Source organism: Dermacentor andersoni, chromosome 11, assembly GCF_023375885.2.
Source record: "Dermacentor andersoni chromosome 11, qqDerAnde1_hic_scaffold, whole genome shotgun sequence".
NCBI lineage: Eukaryota > Metazoa > Arthropoda > Arachnida > Ixodida > Ixodidae > Dermacentor > Dermacentor andersoni.
Genome location: NC_092824.1, coordinates 101,140,007 through 101,152,563, shown reverse-complemented (window position 1 = coordinate 101,152,563; position 12,557 = coordinate 101,140,007). Strand labels below are relative to the sequence as shown.

At 41.7% G+C, this 12,557-nt stretch overlaps 1 long non-coding RNA gene across 1 annotated transcript; it reads left to right on the top strand.

Annotated features, from left to right (window-relative positions):
- Positions 1–3,376: 3,376 nt before the first annotated feature.
- On the top strand, positions 3,377–7,238 carry LOC126538979 (uncharacterized). The gene is made up of 3 exons (XR_008614213.2): positions 3,377–3,507; positions 5,231–5,392; positions 6,816–7,238. It is a non-coding gene; the product is annotated as an uncharacterized lncRNA (long non-coding RNA).
- Positions 7,239–12,557: the final 5,319 nt, after the last annotated feature.

Genomic DNA, 12,557 nt, shown 5'->3' with positions numbered 1-12,557 from the left:
GGCACAGAATCCGTAAATGTTGCTCGATAAGTGTCGTACTTTGCTGTGCCTACGCCAATCTTCACCAAATTGTAATCATTGCCGTAAGCTGTAAATCAATTAGCCGCTTTGCCTAGGCTTTGTTTCGAGTACATTCCAACATATGCGTTCGATCTACCAATTGTTCTCATTCACGCGATCTCGGCACACAAATGTGCAACCGGCTGCAACTTGGCTCTCTCAGATGTGGCACAGTTATATATATAGCACTCTGTTCGTTTTCACAAAGGTTTTGTAGAAGAAAGAGCAGAATAACATGATGCACACACAATTACCTTCTCACTACGAGTCAAAATAACGTCGCGCCATTAAACACACATTATAAAAGCAATAATGCGATCAATGTTATCACGCTACAATGCTGCACTAGCAAAGACATCTCATACAACGCGACCCACAATAACATCCCGTATCATTTACCGCGACAGAAAACATAAAGAACGTTCATGCATTTCTAAAGGTTTCTTTTTATGTAGGTTAATAACTTCCTATAATGATGCTTTCTTCACGAAATTTTATGGCTCTAGTAGAGATGTGTCGGTGGCCTGCTCTCTTCTCTGTGTAATTACATGATAAAACGAGAAACCACACCGAAATATCTTCGCTGCGACAAACACACATGTTAGTACGCATAATTTCTTTACCAAAGCAAAGCTTTCTATCACTCTTTTTTTTTCTTCATTGTTTGGCCCGTCGGCTCGCTTGGTTGCTCCTCAAGTAAAATTGGCCAATCCTGGAGACAATGCTATAATAAACTGGGCCGATCTGTGAGATGCACTGAAAACACCAGGATGTAATGAATCCCAGAGACAACCCTATCCGTGGTAGCGCAACTCAGTTGGCTCGCGGGCGGAAGTCTACAACGCAGATGATGAACAGTGACATAATTTATAATTAGGCACTTCACTAAAGCTTCGCTTGAATTTGTATCCCTCTGGACACTGAAACAGTGTCTTCACAGTGGCTTACATGTCCCTCGGTGAAGCTCAGTGTAAGTGGTGTGGAAGCGTTGACTGACAGCTGAAGCTTATGCTGTCAAATACAGTAAAAAATATTAATGATATACGCACCGGAAAAGACGTGGTAATCACAGGATGTTATAGGCTTGGAGCGGATTAAGCAACGAGGACCACATGCAACAATGAAATAAGCACTGGAAGTACCATGACTGGCTATTGTGACCGTATTCATTTCTTGCATTTCCACTATATTGTATTACTCGTTACTCCTACGGATGAAGTAATTACTGCCGTGTTATTTCAGCGTAGTCCTGGCTACCTAGTTACTTCTCCAGGCTACTATTCGTTGATGTGAACCTCGTGAGGCGCCTTTCAAATTATTAAAGCCTGACATTTCGAGGCCTAAAATTCAATTTTATATAAGGAGAGCCAAGATGACTTACGCTAACGATCACCGCGCTCATATTTAGGTGCGTAGCACCACCCACTCTTTATATACGTTGAAAATTTAGCAATGGGTTGCGAAAACAATGAAAAGTGTTAGCCTTGCGCGATGCGTAGCATGCTAGGCTTTGCATAAGCGCATTATACCACGCGATACCGCGACAGATTATTGACTGAGTAACATGGAGGCGTCCAGCTAAGCCCAGACAACCAGCTTCGATCTAAATTCGCCTTGTTATTTGCTCACCGTCGTGAGAGCAAGAACCAAACGCGAAAATCAGCTATCGCATCGTCCCCTCGGATGCCGAGGAAGTATTTGCTTTGTTCTGTTGTTGTTATTGATGTGAGCTATTTATTCCAATGCTGCCAGACCTAGAAAGACGGCACCAACACGGGAAAGTGCTTTGACGTCCACCCAGATGTGTCCACAACAGATGGCGCCATAGTATTAGCATTCTTGACGCACTGGTGATATGAAACACTCTAGAAGCCCTTTTTTTTTTTACTGTATTGCTCATTTATTGACACACATTAGCGCGGTACATGATGACGTTTTCCTAAAATGATTACGCGAGAGGTCTACCGCGGTTACGTGGAAAGGCGGCTCGTGTTTAGAGGGCCCAACGGGTCAAGATAACCTATCACATAAAGCAAGACCTCTCTAACAGGGACTTAGTATTGCACCATGACGATGCGCACGTAACGCGCAAGAGCTTTACCAAACGTGGCAGAGCGTGTCACGACGGAGCTTTTAGCACATGGGAGTGCCCTCGTACATCGTCATCAATATGAAAGGGATCAGGGAAATATTTTACGCGACAAAACCTCGTGGTTCATAGATTCAAATGCAGGAACCCGATACATGACAATAAGTTTTCGTGTTGAACGTTTAGTATCATTGAACACTTCAATTGAGGGCATGTGCGTTCAGGCTCTAAAGGCTTTTAAAAGAAATCAACTGCTCCCTCACATATTGACGACTACAGGTAAATGTACTTACACCTGCGCGCCCTGTAGAAAATAAAAATAAACGTGCTTATCTACAGTCAAGTTAAGCCATACCAAACGTGGTAGCTGAATCCCTAGTCAGATTGCGGCACAGTACCCGCCATTGTGCGAGAAGAAAGAGCTTTGTGCTGTCCCGATGAAACGAACTACGAGAGTTCACGAAATTTCCAATACAGCAAACACGTATTGCCTTATCACAACAGCGGGATAAGAGCACCAATCCTGAGTAACTAGCCACCAAGAAAAAAGTGCACATGCGGCTACACCAGCAAGAGCGCCGCAGAGGACTGATTTTTTGTCCCGGGTTCACCATCTCAGGTCCAACCTCAGTCCGAGTTGCTTGAAGCCTTCGCCGGCCTGGCCCGGCATGCCCTGAACCGGCCGGGCTTTCGGGTAAGCCAGGGCCCAGAAGCATAGTTGAGTGTCCGCCTCAGCAACGGGAGTATGCGCGTGCGTTCAAAACCATGCTGAGGTCTGTTAAACAGCACTCGGGTGTCTCAGCCCATTCTTTGTCCTCGTCTTCTGCGCAAAAAGCTGCATTCATGTCCTGCCAACATGCCCAAACAGTCACCTTAGTGTTAAACTACCGGCGATTGAAATGGCTACAGGCGTCCCCAGCCAGACATTCGGTTTTCACTCGGGAGGAATTGTCCTGTGGAAGGAGCCCGCGCTATGTAAATCCCGTCAAACTCTGTGGCCACAACAAAACACTGAACATAGGGAGATCTAGACCGCCCCCGTGCCGAAAGCACCAATTAAGTGGAGAAACCTCAATTTAGAGAGAGAAACCTCTTTCCGAGCGCTGAGGTCCCGTAATCACGGGAAGCACGCTTATACCTGTTTTACCGGTAGGCACCTGGCAGCAGCTCTAGTCTGCCTCTCACAGCCACGGCAGATGCTCTACGACAAAGCTGCCCGTGATTGGAAAGCCGGAGCCAGTCCAGGGTTTAATACCGATTCCCAAGAAGCAGCCCTCACTAATACCTTGCTTCATTATTTGCATTGTCTCGTCTAGGAAACTACAGTGTCTGTACCGTACCCGTCTGCATCGAACGAGGTAATGTACTTTTCATCAGTAGAATAGTTTCTCCTTTTTGTCTTGCACTGATTGAGCTTACCAAAAACCCGATAGAGGCTAGAAGCGCATTTAGTCCAATCTTGTTGCAAAGCTGCTTGTTCAAAGCATTCCTTGTTATTATATATCACAGGAATAGTTTCTTGGCACGTTTACTCAATATGAAGGATTTATTTCTGCTGATCAATACAGTAATATATGCATGAGTTCTATAGTCAAGAATCATGTCAGAGCTAGGAATAAATAAACACATCAAGAATATCAGCTATAATTGATTTTTTTACGAGAGTAGCAGAAGTGACAACCGTTGTAGTGCAATCATCAAAAATGTTTCATAGCAGAGGCAGAAGAAGAAAGTGTGTGGGATGACTTACTAGAAAAGGGCAATCAGTAACAAATAAATAAACCCGGGACAAAAACTCTATAATTAGTGCAAACTCTGGGTAGTAACAAGTTATTTTCGTATGCAATATCAGTATGCTAGAATTAAGTTTGGCTCTGGTATGAAGCTAGTGACAATATCGCTTCGGCGTGCTCCAAATATAAACAGACTTAAGGGAAAGCGTATTCGTTGAGTAAGGGGAAGTATATCGACACTGTGATAAATAGGTGCGACATGAGTCCTAGAGTGACTAAATTAAATGAGGGCTAAATCAAATGGCTAAATGAAATGAGGTGCAAAGCTTGGTTTTGCAAGTAACAAATTCTAGTAATACGAGTACTAGTTGTGTTACCCCAACATATCCTAACCGTATTCCGGACGACTGAATAAAATAGTAAAATGAACGTGGAATAAGCAAAGGAATATTGTTGCAAGTTTTAATTAATAGCCTATTCTGCTTGCGAAAGCAACCTTACGTGTTATTGACATAATATGCGCATTAAACTTTAAGCATAGATCTAGAACAACCCGTAGATAAGTAGCCGTCTCAAAGGACAGTGACGTATAATAATTTTGAGATGGCAAGGCAGTTCTACTTGGATGGCACAATGACCGCAATAGCATTTGATTCATTGATTTTCTTTTGGTCACGCTGGAGCCAGATAATTCAATCATGGGGCTTTATTTACATGTCAAAGCCATGATCACATTGTGAGGCCAGACGTAGCGGGGCAGTGCGAAATAAGTTTTACGCCCGGGTGTTCTTTAAAGTGAGCCTAAGTATAAGTGCACGAGCGGTATTTCTTTTTTATTTCGCCCCCATTGAGATGGACCTGCCGCAGCCCGGATCGAACCTGCAACCTCAAGCTTAACAGCATAACGCCGTAGCCACGAAGCTACGCTGGCGGATGAAGCCAAATCAACCGCCCTCATTACCGCTTAATATACGTATTAACCGAACATACACCGACGTTTCCTTTTATTGGAGCACAGCGAGAACGAGAAAGAAAAAACACGCCACTGATCTAAATTACACGCAATAAAGTACATCGCAAGTGTTAACTAAAATGACTCAACTAGATGCTACATCCCGGCGCTCGTCGCCAAACCAATATAACCCGCATAAAACGCTAGAGTAAGTGGAACGATGTGTAGGAAACGACGCGCCATAAGCGCGCCTCTTCCTGTCCTTGAACAAAAATATGCGAAATAAAATGATCACATTCATCAGTCGTTTACTTGTATGAGCAGATTAACGAAAAGAAGTCAGTGTTCAAGAAGACCTGTTTTAGCTGGAACACTAACGGCTGAATTTCCTTTCAGCAAAGATGATCGAAGAGTCACTGAACAAGTCCGTTGATCCTTGCGATGATTTCTACTCCTACGCCTGCGGCGGATGGATGGAGAAACATCCAATACCGGATGCGAAGTCGAGTATCGGGAACTTCGACCTGCTCCACGATCAACTGCAAGAGACTCTGAAAAGTGAGACACCTATTTACACCAGACTGCTACTGCGAACGCGATGTCCGCCACGAGAGTATGAAATTTATTTTCGAGTGCGGAGCTAGATAAATATAAAATCTATTACCGTATAAATTCGTGAAATGACTGGACGCGTGTAGGGACCCCACCCACGTGAGGACCACACCAGTGTTAGAGGTGCATGACCGGCTCCATCTTCACAGTGCGCAAGTTAAGGGCGCCATCGTTCATTTTGTTGTCGTCTTCCCGAGTAATTGTTTAGAGCTTTATTATTTATTATTTATTTGTTATAGATACTCTCAATCGCCGAAGCTTTAAAGAGGAGAGTGTGCTTACAATTGTAAAATCATTTAAAAATTAACAATGAAAAGGTGGCAACATTATACAAGTGTTCAGAAATAGAAGAACACTGAAAAATATTAACTATATCAAGCAGTAAAAATGGCCTGACAATAAACAAGTATACATGTCTAGTAAACCTACAGGTAAAAAAGAAATATAGACACCAGGAGCTAACAATATGGCAGATGCGTACATGAAGTGAGATGCCCAATGAATGTGCACCACACGAACAGATGTACATGTTTATTGCAGATGTATATGACACGTATTGGAACTTAAAAAAAGATATACATATAGGGCGTTAGTAACGTAATAAAAATCACTACATAGCCACTTGCGAAAAAGCGTACTGTCGGTGACACATGCAATAGAATCCGGAAAGCGGTTCCAGTCTTTAGTTGTGCGTGGCATAAAATAATTAGAGAAATTCTTCCTATTACAGCGGTTGCAGCCGACTTTTGTGGTAAACCCGCGACGAATGATAGGTGGGTGTTGAAATGAGCTCGTCTCTCAAAAACGCGCGACTGTAAATTTTATGGAAAAGACAAAAGCGGGAAGTATTTCAGCATACTGACGGCGATGGCGATGATAAGCTACTTTTTATTAGTGTTACGCTGGCTGTGCGCTTGTAATTAGAAAGGCTAAAGCTAGTTGTTTTATTCTGGACAAGTTCAAACGCTTGAGATAGGTTAGCTTGGTTAGGGTCCCAGATTGAATCTGCGCATTCTAATTTTGATCGAACAAGTACGTCAGTATTTTAAGAGAGTCAGGTGCTTTACAGAAGTTGCGCCGAAGATAGCCTAACATGCGGTCATCTTTATAGATTATCGAGTGAATGTGGGGCTTCCAAGTCAGAGTAGCAGATATGATGAGAACACCTAAGTACTTCATAACTACTTTGTTTAGCGCAAAACAACGGCCACGAGAAAGACGACCAGGACAAGGCGCTACTCTCAATTGGTATCATTAGTTACGATGCAGAGAGCATAGCAGAGAGCCGTGATCAGGGGCTGTAATTAACTCAAGCTCTCGCACTGACGATATTCTTTTTATAAATCCAGCATACCTCCTTTTCTTTCAGGTATATTTGGAAACATGACACTCGTAGAAGAGAATCAAAATATAACAGACAAGTTGGCTGTTGCCTACAATGCCTGTATCGGTACGTTGAATGTTGTCAAGTTGGCGTGTTGAAAGGAAACCATGCATTGAAAATTTTTGCCTCGTGCCATACATATGCCTACATTCCTGAGCAAAACAATACGTAGCAGGTATTGCGCGATAAAGCCGCTTTTTCTTCACCTATATGAATGTAACTTCAAATTGTGGACTGCAGCCCAGGCTCTGCATCAGGCAAACCTGTTTATATACCACTGCTCGCGGGTGTGTGCAAGTATCCGCACGTGCGTAAGGTATGCGTGCGTGCTTTGTGCGTTTGCTGTCACGACCTACAGTACAGCCTGCAAAAAAGTCGTTCAACTGCTGTTAAATTTTGAGGATGGAATATTTAGGGATCACGGGCGCGAAACCAGTGCAGTTATTGTTGAAAAGCCTCGTTATAGAGGAAAGATCAATAAAAATACTCATATTCTGAAATGACAGGAGTAATTAAACTATAAAAATATATTCCGCATGAGTGGTATGCTATTTCTCGAAGCCAAAAAAAGACTTGTTCCAAGTTGCGCGTTTAACTTGATGTGTGGCAGTCTATTGAAACCTTAGGAATTTGCAAGCACATTGAAAATGAACTTAGGAAAGAACTTGAAGGGCATCGCTTTAAGATCGCCGTAAGAACTCCTCTCAAAGGGATAAAAAGGTTCCGAAATCGTGATCATCACAACACAGCCACAATTTTGAACGCGATATAACTGATCTAGAAGCTTGGTAGCATTCGAGGAATAGAGAATGAACTCGCTGATAAGATGAGCGCGATTTCGCATGTTTAATATTTGCACAAGGGGCTTGTTTCTGTTAGCTGCGTTTCATCTCAACTTATTTATTGCAAACTCTTTTGATTATGGTATTTTACATGCCAAAACCACCTTCTGATTATGAGGCACACCATAGCGGGGGACGCCGGATATTTCGACCACCTGGGGTTCTTTAACGTGCACCAAAGTCTAAGTACACGGGTATTTTCGCATTTCGCCCCCATCTAAATGCGGCCGCCGTGGCCGGAATTCGATCCCGCGACCTCGTGCTTAGGAGCCCAACACCGTAGCCACTAAGCAACCACGGCGGGTTATTTGATGCAAACTGTGCCCCTCTATCTTTGTTTTGCGCACCAACTCGGACGAATTTTGACGACCTGAGATTCCTTAACAGACACCCAATACACGTGGTACACGAGTGCTCTTGCATTTCGCCTACACCTAAACGCGGGCTACCACGGCCGAGAATGCAATGCGCGGACTCGTGCCTATAGCAGCGCAGCGCCATAGCCGCTCAACCACTGCGAAACGCAGCAAGCATTGGCGCTTGCTCACGAAAGCCCTTAACTACAGCGTTATCACTTTCGGTTCGCGCTGGCCCGAGGACGCGACCACAGTGAGAAGCGTAGTTGGACGGGAAGCATGCGTAAAGTCGCTAATAGGCAAGGAGGCGATGCGGAGGGTGAAATAGCTGTAGAAGCTGGGTGCGGGACGTAGGTGATATATCGAAGACAGAACGCGAAGGCGTTGCCATATGCTTCAGTCAGCATTTTCTTTTGTTTTTTTGCAACTTGCTCCGCGAATCGGGCAACACACGATAAAAGCATGACGACTGAACAATGACGGCATACATTCATGCAATAAGGCGAAACGCTACCGTAGCAGTTCGCTCCGTCAGTTCCCGCAGCGCCCTTGAAAGATAGCTGCCACCTACAGCGTGGAAAAATATGGTCTGCAGCAATTAACAGGATGAGCGTAAAGGAGGGTAACACATTTCGAGCAACGAATTCCCACTGAACCGAAATGCAAGCTGAAACATGTAGGCATTGAAGTGAAGCGTCGAACTTGCGGTCTTTTGCGGCTACTGCGACAGTTTTCTTTCTCTCTTTCTCTCTTTCTTTCTCTCTTTCTTTCTCTCTTTCTCTCTTTCTTTCTTTCTCTCTTCCTTTCTCTCTTTCTCTCTTTCTTTCTCTCTTTCTTTCTTTCTTTCTCTCTTCCTTTCTCTCTTTCTTCCTTTCTTTCTCTCGCTCTTTCTTTCCCTCTTTCTTTCTTACTTTCTCTTTCTTTCTTCCTTTCTCTCTTTCTTTCTTTCTCTTTTCCTTTCTCTCTTTCTTTGTTTCTCTCTTTCTTTCCCTCTTTCTTCCTTTCTTTCTCTCTTTCTTCCATTCTCTCTTTCTTTCTCTCTTCCTTTCTCTCTTTCCTTGTTTCTCTCTTTCTCTCTTTCTATCTCTCTTTCTTCCTTTCTCTCTCTCTCTCTTTCTCTCTCTTTCTTTCTCTCTTTCTTTCTCACTCTCTCTCTCTTCCTTTCTTTGTCTCTCTCTCTCTTTCTTTCTCTCTCTCTTTCTTTCTTTCTCTCTTTCTTACTCTCTTTCTTTCTCTCTCTCTCTTTCTTTCTCTCTTTCTTTCTATCTCTCTCTTTCTCTTTCTTTCTCTCTTTCTTTCTATCTCTCTCTTTCTCTTTCTTTCTCTCTATCTTTCTCTCTTTCTCTCTTTCTCTCTTTCTTTCTCTCTTTCCTTCTTTCTCTCTTCCTTTCTCTCTTTCTTTGTTTCTCTCTTTCTCTCTTTCCTTCTTTCTCTCTTCCTTTCTCTCTTTCTTTGTCTCTCTCTTTCTCTCTTTCTTTCTCCTTCTTACTTTCTTTCTCTCTTTCTTTCTTTCTCTCTGTCTTTCTCTCTCTCTCTTTCTCTCTTTCTTTCTTTCTCTATTTCTCTCATTCTTTCTTTCTCTCTCTTTCCTTCTCTCTCTCTTTCTTTCTCTCTGTCTTTCTCTCTCTCTCTTTCTTTCTCTCTCTTCCTCTCTCTCTTTCTCTCTCTCCTTCTTTCTCTCTTTCTTTCTCTCTCTCTCTTCCTCTCTCTCTTTCTCTCTCTCCTTCTCTCTTTCTTTCTTTCTTTCTCTCTTGCTTTCTTTCTCTCTTTCTCTCTCCCTCTCTTTCTCTCTCTCCCTCTTTCTCTCTTTCTTTCTTGCTCTCTCTCTTTCTCTTTCCTTCTCTCTATCTTTCTCTCTTTCTATCTTTCTCTCTTTCTCTTTCTTTCTCTCTATCTTTCTCTCTTTCTTTCTTTCTTTCTCTCTTTCTCTCTTTCTTTCTCTCTTTCTTCCTTTCTTTCTTTCTCTCTTTCTTTCTTTCTTTCTCTCTCTTTTTCCTTCTCTCTCTTTTTCCTTTCATTCTTTCTCTTTTTCCTTCTCTCTCTTTTTCCTTCTCTCTGGCTTTCTCACTCTCTCTTTCTTTCTCACTCTCTCTCTCTTTCATTCTTTGTCTCTCTCTCTCTTTCTTTCTCTCTCTCTTTCTTTCTTTCTCTCTTTCTTTCTCCGTTTCTTTCTTCCTCTCTTTCTTTCTCTCTCTCTCTCGCTTTCTCTCTTTCTCTCTCTCTTTCTCTCTTTCTTTCTTTCTTTCTCTCTTACTTTCTCTCCTCTCTCTCTCTTTCTCTCTTTCTTTCTTTCTCTCTCTCTTTCTCTTTCTTTCTCTCTATCTTTCTCTCTTTCTTTCTTTCTCTCTTTCTTTCTCTCTTCCTTTCTCTCTTTGTTTCTCTCTTTCTCTCTTTCTTTCCCTCTTTCTTCCTTTCTTTCTCTCTTTCTTCCTTTCTCTTTCTTTCTCTCTTTCTTTCTTTGTCTCTTCCTTTCTCTCTTTCCCTGTTTCTCTCTTTCTCTCTTTCTTTCTCTCTTTCTTCCTTTCTCTCTCTCTTTCTCTCTCTTTCCTTCTTTCTTTCTCTTCTTCCTTCTTTCTTTCTCTTTCTTTCTTCCTTTCTTTCTTTCTCTCTTTTTTTCTCTCTCTCTTTCTTTCTTCCTCTTTCTTTCTTTCTCTCTCTCCTACTTTCTCTCTCTTTCTTTCTCTCTTTCTCTCTCTCATTGTTTCTTTTTCCTTCTTTGTCTATCTCTCTCTCTTTCTCTCTTTCTTTCTTTCTTCCTTTCTCTCTCTTTCTTTCTCTTTCTTTCTCTCTTTCTTTCTCTCTTTCTTTCTCTTTCTTTCTCTCTATCTTTCTTTCTCTCCTTCTCTCTTTCTCTCTCTCTTTCTTTCTTTCTCTCTTTCTCTCTTTCTTTCTCTCTTTCTTTCTTTCTCTCTTTCTTCCTTGCTATCTTTCTCTCTTTCTTTCTCTCTTTCTCTCTTTCTTTCTCTCTTCCTTCCTTGCTATCTTTCTCTCTTTCTTCCTTTCTCTCTTCCTTTCTCTCTTTCTTTCTCTCTTTCTCTCTTTCTTTCTCTCTTCCTTTCTTTCTCTCTTTCTTCCTTTCTTTCTTTCTCTCTTTCTTCCTTTCATTCTTTCTTTCTTCCTCTCTTTCTTTCTTTCTCTCCTCCTTTCACTCTTTCTTCCTTTCATTCTTTCTTTCTTGCTCTCTCTTTTTCCTTCTCTCTCTTTTTCCTTCTCTCTGTCTTTCTCACTCTCTTTCTCTTTCTTTCTCTCTCTTTCCTTCTTTCTCTCTTTCTTACTCTCTTTCTTTCTTTCTCTCTTTCCTTCTTTCTCTCTTTCTTACTCTCTTTCTTTCTTTCTCTCTTTCTATCTCTCTTTCTTTCTTTCTCTCTTTCTTTCTCTCTTCCTTTCTCTTTTTCATTGTTTCTCTCTTTCTCTCTTTCTTTGTTTCTTTCTCTCTTTCTTTCTCTCTTTCTTTCTTTATTTCTCTCTTTCTGTATTTCTTTCCTTCTCTCTTTCTTCCTTTCTTTCCTTCTTTCTCTCTCACTCTCTCCTTCTCTCTTTCTTTCTGTCTCTCTCTCTCTTTTTTTCTTTCTTTCTCTCTCTCTCTCTTTCTTTCCTTCTCTCTTTCTTTCTCTCTTTCTCTCTTTCTTTCTTTCTCTTTTCTCTCTCTCTCTCTTTCTTTCTCTTTCTTTCTCTCTTTCTTTCTTTCTCTCCCTCTCTCTCTCTTTCTTTCTCTCTCTTTCTTTCTCTCTTTCTTTCTCTTTCTTTCGCTCTTTCTTTCTCTCTCTCTTACTCTCTTTCTTTCTCTCTTTCTTTCTTTCTCTCTTTCTTTCTTTCTCTCTTTCCTTCTCTCTCTCTTTCTCTCTCTCTCTCTTTCTTTCTCTCTCTCTCTCTTTCTTTCTCTCTTTCTTTCTTTCACTTTCTTTCTTTCTTTCTCTCTTCCTTTCTCTCTTTCTTTCTTTAAATGCGAAATCTAAGCGTACATAAAAGGGCTTAGCACTGTTCCTAAACAGCTTGCGTTTTTGTTCTTTTATTGAAATGAAAATAAACGAAAGACGTATAGTCACCTTATAATGGTGAAGGCTACTCCTTTTCTCATAGCGGAAACAACAATACAAAAAATATGTAGGAACATTAAATCACTTCATAGAGTCAGAAATCCACATCACAGTCCTATACGCCCATGAACATAACAGTATAAAAGTCAAATGCAAGTTTCACCACAATGAGTTCGTAAAGTTACAAACACACACAAGCGAAGTGAGGTAGACTTCGATGAGCATATAAACAGATGAGGAATTGCACAGTGTTAAAATTATTCACGCACAAAAAATATTATAATACGTAATATACAAGCACGAGTAATTACAAATAATAGAAGAACGTTATAGTAACATCCTGTGATTATTCAGTGCAATACCTAGTATTTGTTTAGGATGCCTCTTTCTTCAAGCTCCGTTTCCGATGTCGAAACACAAGTCGTCGCAACTTCGAGCTAGAAGTTCGCCACGATTAACCTCGAACAAAAGGAGTCTACAAGCCTGCAGCTT